This window comes from Euprymna scolopes, chromosome 45 (genome assembly GCF_053919585.1).
Source record: "Euprymna scolopes isolate OS-2025 chromosome 45, ASM5391958v1, whole genome shotgun sequence".
NCBI classification, from domain to species: Eukaryota; Metazoa; Mollusca; class Cephalopoda; order Sepiida; family Sepiolidae; genus Euprymna; species Euprymna scolopes.
In genome coordinates this window covers 61,456,749-61,477,456 of record NC_136526.1, presented here as the reverse complement: position 1 = coordinate 61,477,456, position 20,708 = coordinate 61,456,749, and the positions used below count along the sequence as shown (strand labels likewise).

Genomic DNA, 20,708 nt, shown 5'->3' with positions numbered 1-20,708 from the left:
AGCTTTCAGATATTAAGCAATGTCATTTCTTATGTTATTGCTGGCAGCCATCTTAGTGCATGCTCGTGCGTATAAACACAACTATAAGAAACTACGCACACGCGCGTGTATAAAATCGAGTTTCACATTTTTCTTTGTTTTCAGCATACTAAAAAACCTATAGAAGTCGTCATTTTTAAAGAAAAATGTTAAAGTGGAAACTAAGTGAATATTTCTCTTCTTTTTTTTTTTTTTGTTAAAACTTTGCCTTGAAAAATCTCATCGTTTAATATTACTCAATTAATTATTATTACATCCTGATATTTTTAAGGCTGTTAACACATAAAAATCTAGGGTAGACCTGTACAATGCACACTATAAACAATTGGCATCCTGAGTGATGTCCCCTTATTTGGAATTCTCTTACTTTCGAAGTCTTGTTTCTCTCTCTCTCTCTCTCTCTCTCTCTATCTCTCTCTCTCTCTCTCTCTCTCTCTCTCTCTCTCTCTCTCTCTCTCTCTCTCTCTCTCTCTTGTTAACTTTCATATAATAAAAACGTGTAAAACCTATCCCCCCTTGTGTGGACCTTCCTTAATATTTTGACCGCTACGGCGCTACTTATATACAGTGCCGCCAAAAAAAAAAAAAAAAAGTCCTCACTTGTCATTCTTTCAAAACCCGCAAATTTAAGCTAAATTGAATGTAACTGTTTAAACAACCTATACCTCATTTGATTCGACATTTATTCCTCTATAATAAGGTATGGGCAAAAATGAGCGGACAGAAATAGGGGGACCTAGTTTTGAAAGCCGATTTATCATAATTTTTTGTCAGTTTTCGAATAGTTTTTTTTTTATTATATTTGAAAGATTAAGGACTAAACTTAATTTCCAAAAGGAAAAAAATATTTGTACACGTGAAAAAAAAAAAAAAATAGTTATGAAAAATGTTTCCGCGGCGAGCTACTTAATTCAGCTAAATTTTGAAGTTAAATAAATTCATTGTAAAAATCCTTTAAAAGATAAATATTAGTTTTCTTGGTCTATTTCAAATATAATTAGTAAAGTAAAATCCTAAGATATTGAATTAAATAAAAAAAATAAAAAAAACACCTTGTTTGTACAAAACATACATTAATTAGCCCCAAAACCGAGTGATTTTTGCAGTCTGCAAAACGAAACAAACTAAAATTTTGTATACACGGAGTATACGAAGACCCAAACTTTTAGGCAGTCGAAATACTCCGAACACGACGTCATGTAATTAAAAGGGAGGAAGGGGTGTCATAATTTTCTTTCTTTCCCAGACGTGCATCTATACATTATTATTTTGAACGTTTGTGTAAATTTTTCCATTTTTAATTTAATTATTTTTCTATGTTCCTGTTTTAAATTAATTCTTTTTTAAATTATTGTTCAATATTATATTAAAAACAATATGCTACGCAGAAAGTTTCACACTCTTGCGAGCAAGGAAATTATTAAAATCTTGCATATAAAAATTATGCGAAACCTGTAATTAAAAAAAAAAGTAGAAATATTTTTTGTAATGATAATTTGTGTGTGTGTGTGTGTGTATGTGTGTGTGTGTGTGTGTGTGTGTGTGTGTGTCTGTGTGTGTGTGAAAATATTGAATAAACAATACTAAATGCAATGGTAATATCGGTAGATCGAGAAATTCATTTTTCTTCAAGTTATATAAAATTCATTAATACGGATTTAGGGGCTTTTTTTCGTAATGTCCCTGTAAAATGATTTTATTTTATTTTTATTGTTACAAATTACGATGTTTTATTTATATAAAAAAAAGCAAAAATAAATTCTTGCGTTTTTTATTTACTACTGAAAACCATAATTTTAGTAAAGGTTTTTTTTTTGTTTAAACAAAATAATACATTTCTACTAAAATTTAAATAAAAATAATTCGTTCCTTATATTCAGCGATCATTATCTGATAAATACTGAAAATTTCATTAAAATTAGTTAATTTCCTGATTTTTGATAAATTTTTAAGTAAAGGGTGGGGGTCAAAATGTTTATACATTTTGAGCGTCGGAATTCAGTTTGCCCGTACCTATCTATAATTTTACCTGACCATATTAGACTTTTAATTGAAGTATCCTCGTATTCATTTGAATTAAACAAAAAGAAAAATAGCTTAAAATCCAGAAGGCAAAAAGAAACTCCGCAGCAACACATGAGCTTAAAACTAACTTAAAATGTTCACCTTTTAGCATCACTAATAGTAAAATATCCACTTTTTAGGTTCTCTAATAGTAATTGGTGTCGTTCCTAGGGTATGTAACGTTACATTTTGTCCAAATACCTCGAGTTTCTCTAAGTGATTTTCAGGAGCTCATTAATCTCCACCTTTCTGGTTTACACAATCCAAAAATCAGCCGCAGATTGAAATGTGATGAGAAAACGGTGCGAATGACTGTGCAAAGGCATCAAAATCTCTTTATATAGTTAAGAACAGATTGAAGGAATTTGATTTGTGAGGATGTGTTCCAAGACGCAAGCCTCTGGTTTATGTAAAGAACAGAAAGCGCCGTCAGGTCTTTGTCAGATGCAATAAAGATCATAACTATTCATATGGGTCAAAAAAAATTTAGCAACGAAAGCATGTTAAATAGGATAGACAGTGATGGTAGGCAGTACATCCGTTGAAGGTAGGATGAAGAATTTCATCCTAGATACACAATTTCAATGCTGCAGTGTGGTGGAGGTTCAGTTGTGTGTGGGACATTATTAGGGCAGGGCTTATAGGTCGATTACAAGTTCGAATTAATTCGACCAAGTATATTAATATGTTGACTAATCATTTTCTACTCTAATTTGGCGGGAATTTAGATGATGATTCCATCTTCATACAGGATAATGCTCCCATTCACACAATGTCAAGAGGTTCCTTAAAGAGCATGATATCCCGTGTTTGGATGGCCTGCACAATCTCCCGACCTCAATCCTATCGAAACACCAAGCAACACCTACGCAATGATAAAATTTCAAATCTGGAAAATCTCTGGATAGGAATTAAAGAGAAGTGAGGTGTACTGTCACTGGAGTATTTCAGCAGACTAATTCAAGAACCCCTCCCCCAATTTGCAGTCTATCAAATTGAACAAGAGCTAAGCTACTAAGTAATAACAAGTTCATTGTGTTCCTCTTGTAATGTTCTAACGTTACACTTAAATAACAATTTTACATTGTGCGGATTTTCTTCTTTTTGCCTTCACGATTTAAAGTTATTTTTTATGTTGACGTGAACGCTAGCATATTTCCATTAAACGTCAAATATGAACAAATCTCTCTCTCTCTCTCTCTCTATATATATATATATATATATATATACGATGGTGGACTCTTTCTTTCTTTCTCGTCGCATGTGACACAGGACAGACAGACAAAATGACGTTTGTATGGTAAGCCATTTTCCTCACACTCCCCCATGATCTCGTGATCACAGAGATGGCAAGGGGGTGGTGATCGTCTTCGCCGAGTGCTTCTTCGAGGGGGGACGACACACGTCTCATGTTCACTTGTGCTTTCGTCTACGGTCTGAGGGTCGAGCATCTCTGTCTCTTCTAGGAGGCTACTAATCTCAGAGTCACTGTCTGATGGTGGTGCTGCAATCCAGAGAGATGCCTAACTAGATTCTGACTCTGATTCGCTCATGTTGTCTAGTGATGGTTGCGTTACTAACCTATGTCTTTAAAATGACAGCGCATGCTGTTGAGCTGCACCGCTTGTGGCCTGATTATTTCAGTGACTCGCCCAACTCCATACCTTGTTTGTGCACTTGCTTTGTGGATTTTTGATCCACACAACATCCCCTTTCCTCACTCTCTTTCTGGCTACTTCCAGTTCAGGTAGCGGGTTCGTCTCTATGCCCTTCACCCTGAAGTGATACCTATGCAATGTATCAGCCGGCGCCATAGAGGGCAAAACATCATCTTTCGGGGTTACATTGTACAAATAAACTGCCTCAAACACTGTGCAGCCTGATTTAGCCGCGATTGTTTTGACGGTTCGATGATTCCATTCAATTATTCCATTTCCACTAGGTACATGAGCGCATCAAAACCTCAGATGTATTCCCCAGCTGTTAGTAAACTTCCTAAACTGCTCCCAGGTAAATGCAGCACCATTGTCAAGCAATATCTCTGTTGGAGGTCCACGTTCAAGGAAAATATTGTTTAGTTGACGGACAATAGTGACTGTATCTTGTTGACGCAGCATACGCCTTATGGCAAACCTTTACGGACAGCAACCAATGAGAGTCAGGAATCCTTGCCATTGTAATGAGTAATGTCTATTGCTAGCCAGCTCCAGTGGCTCCTAACTTCCAACTTCCCCTTTTCCCAGCGAACAGGTGCCGGGTCAATGGACTGGCATTCCACGCAATTTTTGACCACTTCCATGACGTCTGCTCTTTGCACTCCTGGTTCAACCAACTTAGCAAAATATAGGGTCCGCTTGACTCCAGGACGCCCGTTTTGTTGGTGGATTTCCTTAATCCGATTAGATTGACCAGGGATCATAGATGCGACACAGGGAGGTTGCGTAGGTTCAACAGTTCTTTTTTATGGCATCAAGCCATCTTTGAGGTACCCTTGTTAAACAATCTGCCTTTTTTATGCTGGATCTGACTAGGGACACCTCCATTGATAGTGCATATTCGTTCACCAGGCTCATGATCGTGTTGAGCCGCCAACGGATGAGCATCTCGCTCGTTGCTTTGGTTTGCACTCTAGCCCATCCAGTAAGAGTGTCTGAAATCCACTTACAGACGCAAGCAGAATCTGTGAATAGTCATAAGGTGGTTGTCTTCCAAAGGATTGCCAAGTTTATTCCCTTGATCACTGCATCGAGTTTTGTCAGGTTTATGTGTTGGGAGTCCTTTTCTGGGTGCAACCAGCAAGCGTCTTCCACTACGGCTCCATCATGGACTAACGACACGCCAATGGCAAGAGAGCTTGCGTCAATGCATACACTATGGTCCTGGCTGTCAACACACCATCTGCCCTGTGCTGGATCTTCTTTTTGCACTCTGGTGAGGACCTCTTTGATCATTGTATTAAGAGGGGCGTCATAAATTTTGTGGTGGTTACATCAGTGGCTCTCTGTTTGATGAATGCCACTGCAATACGAAGCCAGCCACCCACAGGAAGGTGTCCAAGCAACATTCCGCACAATGAAAATACACTCTGTCACGTGAAAACACAGGACATACCTGGGATTTCATTGCCTCGTTTCCAACACAGGACATTATCTTCTTCCCAGACCTGCAAACCGAGCACTCTTGTGCCGTCCCGTAGCCTTTATGGTTCCTTGCTGAGAAGGTCAAAGTTGTGAAGATGTTCTTTTATGCGCGTTGCAGGCACAATTTCTTCATCCACATCGTCAATACATGCAGAGGTTGCCTGCTGAATGCGCTTATCCTTAGTCAATATAGCGTCAACAATCCTTTGCATAATTGATGGCGCCACATTAAGTCCAAATCCCATGCGGGCTAAGCAATACCTTTCTCCCTTGAAGCCATTTTCCTCACACTCCCCCCCCTGACCTCATGATCACAGAGACAGCAAGGGGGTTGCGTTTGTACGGTAAGCCATTTTCCCCACATAAGAGACTAGTAGCAGATGCACTAGCTCAAATGTGACAACAATACTTTATACGTGGGCGAATGGTGGTTTTGTACAGGATACTTTCAGGCGTAACTTTTTAGCACGGTAGAGAGACCCCTCCTTCATCGCAGCAGCCTTGGCAATGCTCTCAATGTATCTGTTCCAACTCAGGTTCCCTTTGAACGTTAAGCCGAGTAGTTTGGACAAAATACTTTCAGGTAATTTATTATTAGCCATAGCTATTGGTGGTTGAGAAGGTTTCTTGCAATTAGTAAAAGAAACAACCTTAGTCTTGTCTGCCTGAAAATGTCTTGATGTACTTCTGTTACCCACACCATGAGCTGGCCTTCTTCTGAGACTTGTTGAGAAGTTCTGATAATGGTTACTTCTAGAGAATCTTATTTGTTAGCTTCACAACGGTTACTTCTAAAGAACCTCAATTTCTTGCACAAAAGTTCAAATGGACAGTTTTATGATTTATAGTCTTGAGTTACTTGACTCCTGACATAGCTGGGGTTCGCGATTTAGGAATATTTTGCAAACTTAACACCAGACCCAACTCTGATTTATTAATTAATTCAATATTTACCTTTTTGTATGGTCGTTCTTCTTTGTTCAATTTGATAATAAAATAAATCATTTTCTCACGCAAACTCACAGAAAATCTTGTGTGTATTTTTATTCCCCACTCGGTGCCCGGAAAACTCATGCCCGGAATACTCGTCCATTTTTGCTACGTAGGTAAACTTGTCCATAATTGAATAAATATCGATTGAAAACATTTATTTATGCCCGTTCTTGAAGAGGATGTGGTTTTTAAAGGCAACTACGCACCCTCATAATATTTTTAAAAATATTTTTACGCGAACGAGTTTTCCTAAATTCTCCCCACTCATATTTAAAATAGATTTTTTTTTAATTAAAAAAAAAACAGGTTATTTCTTAACAACTCATGAATTAATTTTTAACAATAAAATCATTATTTTTAATTCAAGAGAATTCGCAATTAGAAAAAAAATAAATAAATAAAACAACACTTTAAATCACAAAAAATGAAATCAATTATTTCAATTTTCTGCGAACTTGCTTATTTATAAAACTTAATCGCGATATTCGTTTTCAGCATATCCAAAAGCAGAAAACATCGTCATTTTAAAGGAAAATGTTAAGATAGAAACCACTGAAAATTTTCCAAATGAATAAATAAATAGAAAAAAAAATGGCTAATGACCTTTTGGCCGAGATCAAAGTGTAGTATCTAGGTATGTGCAAAATGAATGACGCTCACAATGTATAAATATTCTGACCCCTCCCGTTATTTAAAACTTCCCCCACAACCAGTAAATTAACCAATTTTAAGAAAATTTTCAGTATTTAAAAAATGATTGCAGAATATAATGAATCCATTATTTTTATTTATATTTTAGCGGAAATGTACTATTGTGTTTAAACAAAAAAAAAAAAAAAATCTTTACTAAAGTTATGGTTTTCAGTAGAAAAATGCATGAATTTATTTTTGTTTTTTTTTATGAAAATAGAGCATCGAAAATTATAACAATTAAAAAAAAATTTTTTTTTTTAAGGAACATTACGAAAAAAACAAAATCCGTATTAATGAATTCGATATAATTCGAAAAAAAAAAATTAATTTCTCGAACTAACGATATTGAATCAGGCATTGTTTGTTTAATATTTTTACACAAAAAATTATATTTGCAAAAAATAATTCTTTTTTTTTTTTTAATTACAGGTTACGCATAATATTTATATGTAAGCTTTTAATATTTTCCTTGCTTGCATGAATGTGAAAGTTTCGGCCTAAAAAAATTGTACATATCCTTGAAAAATAAAAATTAAAAAATGTAATTTAAAAACAATAGGTACCTCCACGGCGATGTGTAAAACGTCAGTAGTACACATTTTTATAGTGACGTCAACATTTCGTGCGTTTGTGTTAATTTCTATGGATAAGCGTTCGCGTCATAGTTATTAAAGGAGTAACTTTCTTCTTTTTTTTTGCTATGGATAAAAAATAATATAAAACTTACCTTTTGTAAAACAAATACATTTTTATTAACGAACGACACAGACTAGAGTTAATAAAATGAAATTAATTTTAACGTCTTCTATTGTATTTAAAAATAATGTTCTTTACACGCCTCCGTACATTTTTGAAAAAAAGCGCATAACATAAGGACCACCCTCTATCAATTTAAATAATAAACTCCAAACGAATTTTTTAAAGGTTGATTTTGGATTTACAATTTTTATTATCTCAATAGTCTTATATTCTTTTATATTAATATTTGTTTTTATTATTGGAAACCTGTTATTAAAAAAGTCCATTTAAACTTCATATCGCGTAATATTTGAATTTAGTACCATTTAAAGCTTTTTAAAAATAATTATTTTTTTGAATTGTGTTTTTTGTTATCGTAATTCGAATATACCGAGAAAAAATATCTAGAAAGTGTTTTTTTTTTTTTAATTAATATTTATTTTTTTATTTTTTAAACATAATATTGAATTTATGTCCAATTTTATTTACAACTTTGAGATAAGTGAAATAAATAATAGGATTATATATATATATATATATATATATATATATATATATATATATATATATATATATATATATATATATATATATATATATAAATTACTATTTTTTTAATTATTTGATCTTTTCAGGTTTAAAAAATGTCGAAACTTTTATCAACCCACATCTATTTTGCTTAGTTTTCGGACCATGAAATATAGGGGGGGGAGTAGAACACCTAAAAAAATATATTTCCGCTAATATATTTATCGAAACTTACTTTTAATATGTAAGTTTTTTTAATAATGATTGAATATCGAAAATTTTAGGAAAATATGATTATTATTTGATTTTTACTAGATTTTTAAAATCTTAAAAACCGTCACTACTACATACATAGGAACGTTGTTTTAAAGCGTCGTTAATGTAAACAGGATTTTTGTCTCGCATTTTCATTATTTTTGTATGCTGTAAATTAAAAAAAAAATAGCAGGTTTTTCTATTAAATGGTAAAAAAGTTAGAATGATAATATTAAATTAAATTACAATTACATCGTGTTACATATAGGGGAGGGGTTAAAACTGTGGCTCGCGTTGGAGGTACCTAAAAAAATAGGAACATGGAAAAATAATTAAATTTAAAAAAAAATGTTAAAAATGATACAAACGTTCAGGTGAGGAATGTACGGATGCACGTATGGGATAAAACCGTCCTTGTTTTTAACTCTTCCCACGTGGGGAGCCAAATAAATAAATACATAAATAAAAAAAGAAATCAATTATATGTTCATTTCTTGTGGCGTGGTAATGGCTCTATTAAGTTACTATGCGTGATCGCCTATAATTTTTAACAGTGAGAGAATATTTTATAATTTAAGAACACACACACACACACACAAATCAAATTGAAATTTAATTTAACACGATGAAAACAAACAAACAAAAAAATGAAATCACAATAAAATTTTTAAAAATATTTTAATTTTCTGCGAACTTGCTTTTCCGGTCGCCATCTTAAAATGTTGACTTCCACCCGTCAAACTCGTCTCGTTTAAATCAACTCATCTTATAATCGTTTCTTTGTTAAAAACAGATTGCCAAACAAAAAGTAAGTATTTATTAATTTAATTGCTTTTGAAGCTCTTTTTTATTACATTATGATTCCCTTTGTTTTACTACAGGTGCGCGTCGAAACCATTATGATTGCCTTTGTTTTAATAGAGAAATGAGTCAACATTCCATGATTGCGTAGAAACGAGGAATGCTACTCTAATTTGTTTTTTAGAATTTCTGCCTTGAAAAATATTTTTATATTGAAAACATCACAATTACCTAACATATTATTACGTACTATAACATAATCCATAACGACCTAAAATATATGAATGGAAAAAGAAAAAACGGTTGTCGGTATGATTCGATTAAAATGAAATGTTAAAACCCATTACTCAAAACATCACAAGAAGATATTTAACATGTTAAGGAAAGGTTCAATGGTTATAAGAAATATTTATTTATTTAAAAAAAAATGTAAAAAAAAAAAAAAAAAGGTGGAAGATACTGATATCGAAAAAAAAATCAATAGGAATTCACTTAAAATTTCACTCAAAAATTCACTGAAAAATTCGCCAAAATTCATGTATTCAATTTTGATGAATTTTCTGCATTTATTAACAATCACCGAATATAATAAATATGTTTTTTTTTATTTATTTTAATAGAAATGTATTATTTGATGTAAACAAAATAACCATTTTCTGAAGTTCGATGTTAAGTAATAAAAACGCATTTGTTTTAGTTTTGATGAAGATAAAACATCGTTGATGTTAGCAATTTTTTTTTGTTTTGTTTTTTAATATTTACAAAAAAAAAAACTAAAGTGCTATAAGCTAGAACAATGTTAAGATCAACTCAAAACAAAATTGCTTTTTCTATCTTTTCTGATATACTCTTGAGGATCAGCTTTTGTATGCATTTGTGTTGATAAGTTTCTTGGCATTCTCGTTCATGCAACGTGAAAGTTTTCTTAATGATGGAGTAATGTTTATATGTGTTTATCATGCTGTGTTGCTCTTTACTTCCACTATGCTATATTCAATTTTTATTGCTTCTTCATCAGCCTTGCCAGTCAATCTGACATGCATATACATTTTACATTTAAATGTAAATATGTCGCTTAAAAAAAAATTACCGACTAAAAGTTTAACTCAGTTATATTTAATCTTCCCTTGGCATTTTCACATCTGGGATCGCCAATTACATGTAAATGCATTGCTTTAAAAATCAAATGCAACAAATATATTTTATTACATTTTATTTTCTTTTTAGGGGCAACAACTACTGGGGCACTATGTTGGGATTTGGGCAGCAAGATGTCGGTTCAACGTTACACTTGAACTTCTGCATGTCAGTACAGTTGGGGAAGCAGGGACCTCGAATAGAATTTCAAAGTCTAGCGGTTTTGGGGAAGAAGCTACTGGAGTAGAAAGATCTTTTACATCTAGGGATCTCTACTGTGTGGGGGTGGGATTTAGCTGCCTGTCGGGTTTGTCGAGAGTGTTTATGTCGTGGGGGCAAAGTCTAGCGGTTCTGGGGAAGATGCTACTGAGTGTTTACGTCATGGGGACACAAGTGTCTGCAGTTCGCCAGAGCATTCACCATTAAAATACTTGTAGAACAGGCAGAGGGATGCAACGTTTTGTCGATGGGACAGAGGCTGAAGCTTACATGCCAGTCCAGGGCCTATCAGATTGGCGACTCTCTTTTGAACCTTGTCTAGGAGTGAAGGACTACTAGCAGATGTACCAGCCCAAATATGACAGCAATACTCCATACATGGGCGAATGGTGGCCTTATAGAGGTATAGGATACTTTCGGGTGTTAGTAGTTTTCTAGCACGGTAGAGAGAGCCTACTTTCTTCGCAGCGGCCCTGGCAATGCTTTCAATGTAATTGTTCTAATTCATGTTTCCTGTGAACATAAGGCCAAGCAGTTTGAAAAATGTGCTCTCAAATAAAGAGTCACTGGCCATTGCTATTGATGGCAGAGAAGGTTTCTTGTAATTATTGAAGGAAACCAGTTTGGTCTTGGCAGCATTGAATGTGACCGTCCATTTGTGTCCCCATTCCACTACAGATTGGAGGTCATCCTCTAGTGTTTTTGCCATTTCTTTAGATATGTGTTCATTTGTTTTCCTGTCATGCCTGTTATAGAGTGTGGTGTCATCAGCATATATACCCATCTCAGAGGCAATTTTGTTGGGGAGGTCATTAATGAATATTAGGAACAATAGAGGCCCAAGGATAGACCCCTGAGGCACTTTTAGAACTTTTAAAGAAAACAGACTGTTTAATGTTCAAATAGTTTTTGAATATCAGTCAATTATTTTTATTTGTAAACATGTTAGGTGTTCCTTATTTTTTAACTAGCGAGGGGTACCCAGCGTTGCCCGGGTGTTTGTAGGTGTGTGTGAAAAAAACAGGTGCCCATGAAAAAAAAGCCTTGATGACGCACAGTTGGAAAATAGTAAAGTGTGAAAAAAACAGGTGCGCGTTTTTGATTGACGTGACGGCGATAGCTATTCAGCAGTTAGCATTTTGTGCAGGACAGTTTTTAATGAGGTCAATAAATCGTTTTTTTTTTTTTTTAAAAAACCCGCTCCCTCATCTTGAAATCAAAGCTACCATCTGATATGACGAAGTCGACATTGACCAAACATTACTTAGCTCTCTAGAGACCACTGGCTCTGGGCCTGTGACTAGAGTCGAGTTTCGCTTTTTGTTTATACCGAAAACTGAATGTAACGCGTGCCGATGCGGGAAATGTGGAATAATTAATGTTTGAAAGTCAATAAAATTAAATACACAGGCGAGCTCCGTGGTTAACTGCAAGATATTACAATTTATAGATGATATAAAAAGTTTTAAGAAGTTGTGAAGCGAGCGAGCGCTTCTCTGAAAGAATCCTTTTGTGGACATCGAGGAAAAGCGTACATACATACATACATACATACATACATACTTACATACATACATTTTCGCTTTTATATTTATAGATGATTATTTTGTGTGTGTTAATAATATTTTTTCAATTGTAGATTTTTGTAAGGTAATGAATTTGAACACCATAACCTTTATGAATGTTCTGATCAGTTGCAACATCACTAATGTAAGATTTATTTTTTGGTGTTTAAAATAAAATAAAAAATTAAATGTTTTGAATCTATTTATAACAATGAGAAATTAGAATGCTTCACGTCTTTTAATTTTATCAAATCAAAATTATTTGATTTATATTTTTGCAGAAAATCTGAATTCCTATATCTATTGTCGAAATTCAATCATTTTTAAATAACAGGTTATTTCTATTTAAAAATATTTAATTTTCATTTCTTTACAGATTTAATTGTGTGAATTTTATTATTCTTTCTCTCTTTAGCAATAAATCTTATCTATTTATCCCCCATTCCACTAAAAACTAGAAGTTATTCTTTTAGTATTCGGTCATTATTTTGCATATGTGTACATTTGTTTTCCCATCATGTCGAAAATAAAACATGGAGTAACCATTAAAGATTCATTTAACACTTAATTGCATCAGGAATTTGTTCATAAAAATCTGGAAAAATAAATATTCAACACTTTGGTTTCACTAGTATAAATGTAATATTGTTTATATATATAGTCAGCAACAACACCCTAGATCATTATTTTGTCTAAGAATAATTTTATTATATAGAATATTTTTTATTAATTTGTATAATATCTTTATACAAGACATTTTATGAATACATTTTTTACATAATTCCTCACGTATTCTTGTCTTAAAATTTTTTGATTTATTTATGTTTACAAACTTATTTACTAGTATATTTGAACTGCATATACCTATAGCCAAAATGTTCAAGCACATTTTTATAATTGATTCATTATAATGCTAAATTGGTTCTATGTCTAATTGATTATATTTTATGTGAAATGAGATTGTAAGTAGTTTTGAGTCATGGACATTCAGGTATGCTGCTTTTAGCAATGATAATAGCTCGTTGAAAAAATTTCTTATAACTTTTAAAGGAAAGCTTTCTCTCTTTAGCAATAAATCTTATCTATTTATCCCCCATTCTACTAAAAACTAGAATTTACTCTTTTAGTATTCGGTCATTATTTTGCATATGTGTGCATTTGTTTTCCCATAATTTCGAAAATAAAACATGGAGTAACCATTAAAGATTCATTTAACACTTAATTGCCTCAGGAATTTGTTCATAAAAATCTGGAAAAATAAATATTCAACACTTTGGTTTCACTAGTATAAATGTAATATTGTTTATATATATAGTCAGCAACAACACCCTAGATCATTATTTTGTCTAAGAATAATTTTATTATATAGAATATTTTTTATTAATTTGTATAATATCTTTATACTAGACATTTTATGAATACATTTTTTACATAATTCCTCACGTATTCTTGTCTTAGAACTTTTAAAGAAAACAGACTGCTTAATGTTCAAATAGTTTTTGAATATCCGTTAATTATTTTATTTATAAAATGTTTAGTGTTCTTTATTCTTTTTGTTATTTTAATTGTGTACTTATTTTAGTTTTTTCATTTGTAGATTTTTGTAAGAAATTTAATTTGAACATCATAACCTTTATGAATGTTCTGATCAGTTGCAGCATCACTAATGTAAGATTTAAGATGTTTTGAATACATTTATAAAAATGAAAAATTAGAATTCTTCACATCTTTTTATTGTATTAAACCAAAATTATTTGATTTATATTTTTGCAGAAAATCTGAATTCCTATATCTATTGTCGAAATTCAGTCATTTTTAAATAACAGGTTTATTTCTATTTATAAAATATTTAATTTTCATTTCTTTACAGATTTAATTGTGTGAATTTCTTTTTTTTTGAGTTGCTTAGAAATTAATAAAAAGAGGGAACCATGAAAGTTTTAATAAGATAAATTAAAAAATATTTCTGTAAGTTTTAGATAGGGATTGGTGCTTTTATGTATTTGTAGTTTTAGTAATACTGTTTTCATTTGGAGTATGTTTGAAGATAAAAGGAAAGATCCATGATATACGTAATAATATAAAGTAAGAAAATAATATTGTTATATTTCTGAATTTTTGAGAATTGTTTGGTTCTTTATTTGTATTTTTAGAAATACTGTTCTCATTTTGAGTGTTTTCATGTTTGGAAAATCTTACCTTTAATTTTTTTAGGTGTATCTTGAACTTGGTAATCTTCCCGTTGAACTGAATTTCATGAAATCTCCATAGTTCATTCTATAAAAAGAAAATCTGCATCGACAGGCCATAAAATCTGTAAATCTTCAGTGTTTGTTTTATAATACAAAATAATTAAATCGTCAATATTTATTCCATAATCATGAAATGTTTTTCATGAAGTTCAACAATTCCTTCCCTGATTTTTTGTATAAAGACACACAAACTCTCAGTATTATTTTTGAAGCGCATGTTCTTAAGGCTAATCCTGATAGAATTCTTCAGATTTGTAATTGCCATTTGTGTAGTATGCCACTAGATAATTGAAGAGCAATGAATGATATATATTGTATGTTTTGGGAGAAAACTCACCCTCCTTTTGGAAATAATGTTTGGGGCATCCTCTCTAAACTTTTTATGGAAGCAGATAATTGAAAGCGTAACAAGTGTTCAGAAATATTGGTTTCATATATGACACTTACATATATGTTGTAGACATATTGGGATATTGCTTTCATGATTAAACTCCAAATAAGCTATGCCCATAATAACCCTCATATTGTATTGCGAATTTTTTTGAGTCGCTTAGAAATTAATAAAAAGAGAGAAATATAAAAGCTTTAAAAAGATAAATTAAAAAAATATTTCTGTAATTTTTAAGATAGGGATTGATACTTTTTTATTTGTATTTTTAGAAATACTGTTTTCCTTTGGAGCATTTTTGAAAATAAAAAGAGGGACCCATGAAAGACTTGATAATATAAAGTAAGAAAATAATATTGTTATATTTCTGAATTTTTGAGAATTGTTTGGTGCTTTATATTTATTTGTATTTTTAGAAATACTGTTCTCATTTTGAGTATTTTCATGTTTGGAAAATCTTACCTTTAACTTTTTTATGTGGATCTTGAACTTGGTAATCTTCCTGTTGAACTTGGAAATCTGTACTGAGTTTGATGAAATCTCCATAGTTCATTCTATAGAAAGAAAATCCGAGAAACTACAATTGTCAAGAACTGGCTCTCTTGAGATAGTTTTTACTGTCATTGTACTATAATGCTGCATCGACAGGCCATAAAATCTGTAAATCTTCAGTGTTTGTTTTATAATATAAAATAATTAAATCGTCAATATGTATTCCATAATCATGAAATCTCTTGTGTTTTTCATGAAGTTCAACAATTCCTTCCCTGATTTTTTGTATAAAGACACACAAACTCTCAGTATTATTTTTGAAGCGCATGTTCTTAAGGCTAATCCTGATAGAATTCTTCAGATTTGTAATTGCCATTTGTGTAGTATGCCACTAGATAGTTGAAGAGCAGTGAATGATATATATTGTATGTTTCGAGAGAAAACTCACCCTCCTTCTGGAAATAATGTTTGGGGCATCCTCTCTAAACTTCTTATGGAAGCAGATAATTGAAAGCGTAACAAGTGTTCAGAAATATTGGTTTCATATATGACACATATATGTTGTAGACATATTGGGATATTGCTTTCATGATTTATCTCAATATAAGCTATGCCCATAATAATCCTCATATTGTATTGCAAATTTTTTTTATTACATTTTCACCCCCCAAAAGGCACATTGCCACTTTGGTGTAGGGGGCTACTGTCAGGGGCAACAGCTACTGGGGTACTATGTAGGGAGTTGGGCAGCAAGATGTCGGTTTACACTACACTTGAACTTTTGCATGTCAGTACAGTCAGGGAAGTAGGACCTGGAATGGAATTCCAAAGTCTAGCGGTTCTAGGGAAGAAATTATTGGAGTAGAAAGATCTTTTACATCTAGGAATCTCTACTTTGTAGTGGTGGGATTTAGCTGCCTATCGCGTTTGTCGAGAGTGTTTACATTGTGGGGGCACAAGTGCTTGCAGTTCGTCAGAGCATTCCCCATTACAATAACTGTAGAACAGGCAGAGAGCTGCAACATTTCGTTGATGGGACAGGGGCTGAAACTTAGATGACAGTTAAGGACCTTCATACATGGAGGAATGGTGGTCTTATAGAGATACAAGATATATTTGGGCGTTAGTAGCTTTTTAGCACAGTAGAGAGAACCTACTTTCTTCACAGTGGTCCTGGCAATACTCTCAATGTAATTGTTCAAACTCATGTTACCTGTGAACGTTAGGTCAAGGATTTTGAAAGATGTACTTTCAGATAAAGTCATTGGCCATTGCTATTGGTGGTAGAGAATGTTTCTTGTAATTATTGAAGGAAACAAGTTTAGTTTTGGCAGCATTGAATGTGACCATACATTTTTGTCCTCATTTCACTACAGATTGGAGGTCATCCACTTGTGTTTCTGTCATTTCTTTAGATATGTGTTCGTTTGTTTTCCTGCTCTGCCTGTTATAGAGTGTGGTGTCATCGGCATATATACCTATCTCAGAGGCAATTTTGTCGGGGAGGTCATTTATGAATATTAGGAATAATAGAGGTCCAAGGTTAGACCCTTGAGGCATTCCTGCATTTATATCATATTGTTTAGATGTATGACCGTCAAGGACAACCTGGATTTTTCTCTTATCTAAGAAGGATTTAATTATGTTAAGTATTCTTCCAGTGATACCGTATGATCTAATTCTCCTGAGGAGACCCTCATGCCATAGTCTGTCAAAAGCCTTAGATATATCTAGAGCTACCATGCTACCTTCCCCCGCTTTGTCCAGTGAATGGTATATACATGCAGAGATTACAGTTAGGATGTCTGCTGTGGAAAGGGCTTGCCTAAATAGATATTGTCGGTCAGTCAGAAGTTTAGCTTCTGTAAGGTGATGGAGTTGAGCTTGGTTAATTATGGACTCAAATATTTTGGCGAAAAGTGGGAGGAGGCTAATGGAGCAATAATTTGATGGGTCAGGTCTTTCGCCAGAATTATTGAATACTGGTACCACAGAAGCAGTTTTCCAGCAGTCTGGGAAGTAAGATTCATTAATTGTAGAGTTTGGACAGAACTGGAACTACTTTAGCGGAGCACTTTTTTAATAGCACAGCCAGGATCAGATCGGGTCCACATGCTTTTGAAGTGTCAAGGTTTTTTATGATAGCATGCACCTGAGCAGGGGTGATTTACAGATCGTCTAGCGTGGCGTCTGTCTGCAAAGGAAAGTCATGGAGGGGGCGGTTGGAAGGGTCCAGTGTGGAGTTTGAGGCAAACCGACTGGCAAGCATCTTAGGCTTCTCTGTTGCTTAGCACAAAACCTCATGATTGTTGTTTAGTGGGGAATTGTTGATTACCTATTATTTACTACACTGTTGTAGATTTTCCAGAAGTCACGCTTTCCTAATTTTTGTGCTTTGATGCATTTTTGGGTGGTTTCAGTAAATTCTCTCTTAGCTGTCGCTATCTCTTTCTTACAGTTACTTCTAGCTTCTATATACTTCCGGTTGTTTGAACTGGACTTATGTCAGTTAAAATCTGTGGTCCGCTTGCTGGCTTTGGGTAATGACAGTTGCTATAAAATTTCCACATGGGAACATGTGCTTCAATTGACGTTTCGAACCATTCAGTGGTCTCAATTGCGCACTGTTCAGCAGGAAGGGAAAAATATTTCCGCATGGGACATCTCTGATAGACCTCATTTGGCTTCCCAGTCGGCCTTTTTATAATATCTCGTTGTTTTTAGCAATGGTTCTTCAGTTTTGGCTCTAGAGTTTAGGGCGATTTCGACCATTATCACTGCATGATCAGCGTTCCCAAGTGGGCTGTTGGCATTCGTTATACAATTATCAGGAACTGTGGTCAGAAACAGATCTGGAAGTGATGCATAATGGCAATTACACAAAAACTTATTTTCATGAAAAAATTGAATTTCATCAACTAAAGTAATATATAATAATAAATAATAATCAAGCGTTATATGTGTATAAATAAAACTAATTTTAATAAAGTAATCAAGTCATAAAAATACAAATATTAGAACTTATATTTCTTTAATATTTTATTAAAGTATGCAAAATATTTCTCATCAATAATGATGGTTTATTACATTTTTAACCTTCCACTTAATATTAATATGGATAAAACTTATATAAATTTGAGACGTTTTCATTGTTTCTTCAAAATCGTTTATTGTTTAGTTAAGTGAAAATCATATCAAAAACATTATTTACTACAGGACAATTAATCAACTAATGAAATATGACACATATGAAAAAGTTGAAAAAGCATGGGGAAAATTGTTAAATTAATTACATGCATATTACATCTTTCCATTTTTCTGTGAAAAAGATGAATGATTTTTATTTTATTTTTTTGTTTTATGGAATATCAGAGAAATTATAGTGATTTATATATTCTTGAATTTCTTAGAATTTTTAAACATATATTCATATATTGTTGATTCACTAAACGAATCATTTATTTTATGAAATATAAGTTTTGTAAATTACAGACAATTCTTAAATTTTGAAAATCACTAAGGAAGCTTTTATTGACAGTTAGTTTAATATTTATGAAAAAGAATTCATTTTCTGCATGGGTAAGTATTGCAGCAAATATCCTGATTATATTTTTAATTTAATCAAAAATGAATTTGAGTAATTCCTAAAAATTGTGCATGATTATTTAATTGTGCTTTGTGTTAATCTCTAATTTATCCATTACAAAATAACCCTCTATATACCAACAGATTTTAGTATTTTGCAAGGAACGTGTATAAAATTTTATTATTTCCTAAAATTTGTGTTTATTTCTATTTTGCAGAATATCCAGCAATCAAGAAAATGCAAATGACAGAAATTTCAAATCCGGAAAACAAGAAAATCATATCCTTCTGAACTATATGATTTTTTTTTATTAAAAATTTTTTTATGAAAATACATGGAAAGAATTCAGACAACTGAGTATGTATTTCTTTTATTCATAGACTTATTAAATGATGGACTAGTTGAAATAAAAACGCAAGTGCATATGACTAATGGACTTATTGATAGTTTTTTAAATGCAGTGAATATTTGAATAATAAAAACTTATAGGAGACTTTAATAATGAGCTGTAAAAGTGGTGGCGTTGTGAAAAATTTCCCTTAAAATACACAGAAAATTATTTATTGTGAGAATCTATATACATTATGTTAATATGTAATGTTTAAATACCTTATAAAATGCATAAACATTCACTGAATCTATCATATATGTTGAGTATTCATCAATCAATTCACATCAAATATTGATTTGATGTGGATTGTTTGGGTTTATAGGAAATTGGCATACAGAAGCATACATTTTGTATATATATATATATATATATATATATATATATATATGTGTGTGTGTATATATACACGTCATAATTTACATTCAAAGCGTTTTCATTGAAACATGGACAAAAATTAATAATTAAATGTACAAACATTTACTGAATCTAAAAATATGTGTTCAATGTTCATAAATCTGTATTTTTTTTGAAATCTAACATTGTAAAACATTTGCATATGAAATGTACTTTATGATCATATAAAAACAAACATTTTACGGATAACTATGTATTTCTCCTAGGCTTAGGCTTAATAAACGGAACCCTCGTTGGAATAATTGTCTCAAGTGCATATAACTAATGTACTTCTGGGTGCATATGACTAATGCACTCATGAGCTTTTTAATGAAGGCATTATCGGCCAAAAAATTGTTGAAAAAAATACGGTTTTAGGGAAGACTCATATGAGACCCTCAAGTTGGGCTGCAAAATTGTCGGTTTTGTAGGATTATAAATTAAAAACATAATTTAAGTTTTAATCATTTATCAGATATTTCCGTTTTATATACATACACAGAATATTTTTCATTTAAATATGACGAAAATATATATGTGTAAACGACCTTAAATTTCCAATCTTAAACATAAACAGAAAACTAAAATCCAAAAATAAGTAAAATGTAAATTTATTTAGCTAAACAATTGTAAATGTTTCAACTTGAAAATGAACACTATATCAAATACTGGAGAGAAACCTTATGCTTGTAAAGAATGTGGCTCTTCTTTAACAAGTAAACGGGGTTTAGCAATTCATATGCGAACACATACTAGAGAGAAACCATATTCTTGTGAAGTATGTGGCTCTACTTTTACACAGAAGCAGAATTTGTCACAACATATGCGAATACATACTGGGGAGAAACCATATTCTTGTGAAGTGTGTGGCTCTTCTTTTACACAGAAGCAACACATGTTGCTACACATGCGATCGCATACTGGAGAGAAACCATATTCTTGTAAAGTATGTGGCTCTTCTTTTACACAGAAAAGTCACATGGAGGGGCACATGCGAAAACACACTGGAGAGAAACCATATACTTGTGAAGTAT

The 20,708-nt window shown here is 32.4% G+C and overlaps 1 protein-coding gene across 3 annotated transcripts in view; it reads left to right on the top strand.

Annotated features, from left to right (window-relative positions):
- Positions 1-8,647: 8,647 nt before the first annotated feature.
- The window catches only part of LOC145269814 (uncharacterized), a 211,995-nt gene continuing 199,934 nt past the window's right edge, over positions 8,648-20,708 (top strand). Inside the window, exons 1-3 of one of the 3 annotated variants that reach the window (XM_080125529.1) lie at positions 8,648-9,258; positions 15,085-15,154; positions 19,108-19,247. The gene's annotated coding sequence lies outside the window, so the exon portion shown is untranslated. Of the gene's footprint in view, positions 9,259-15,084; positions 15,155-19,107; positions 20,168-20,708 lie in introns of those variants that run through there. The other 2 variants (XR_013865253.1, XM_080125527.1) reach the window with 2 other exon arrangements.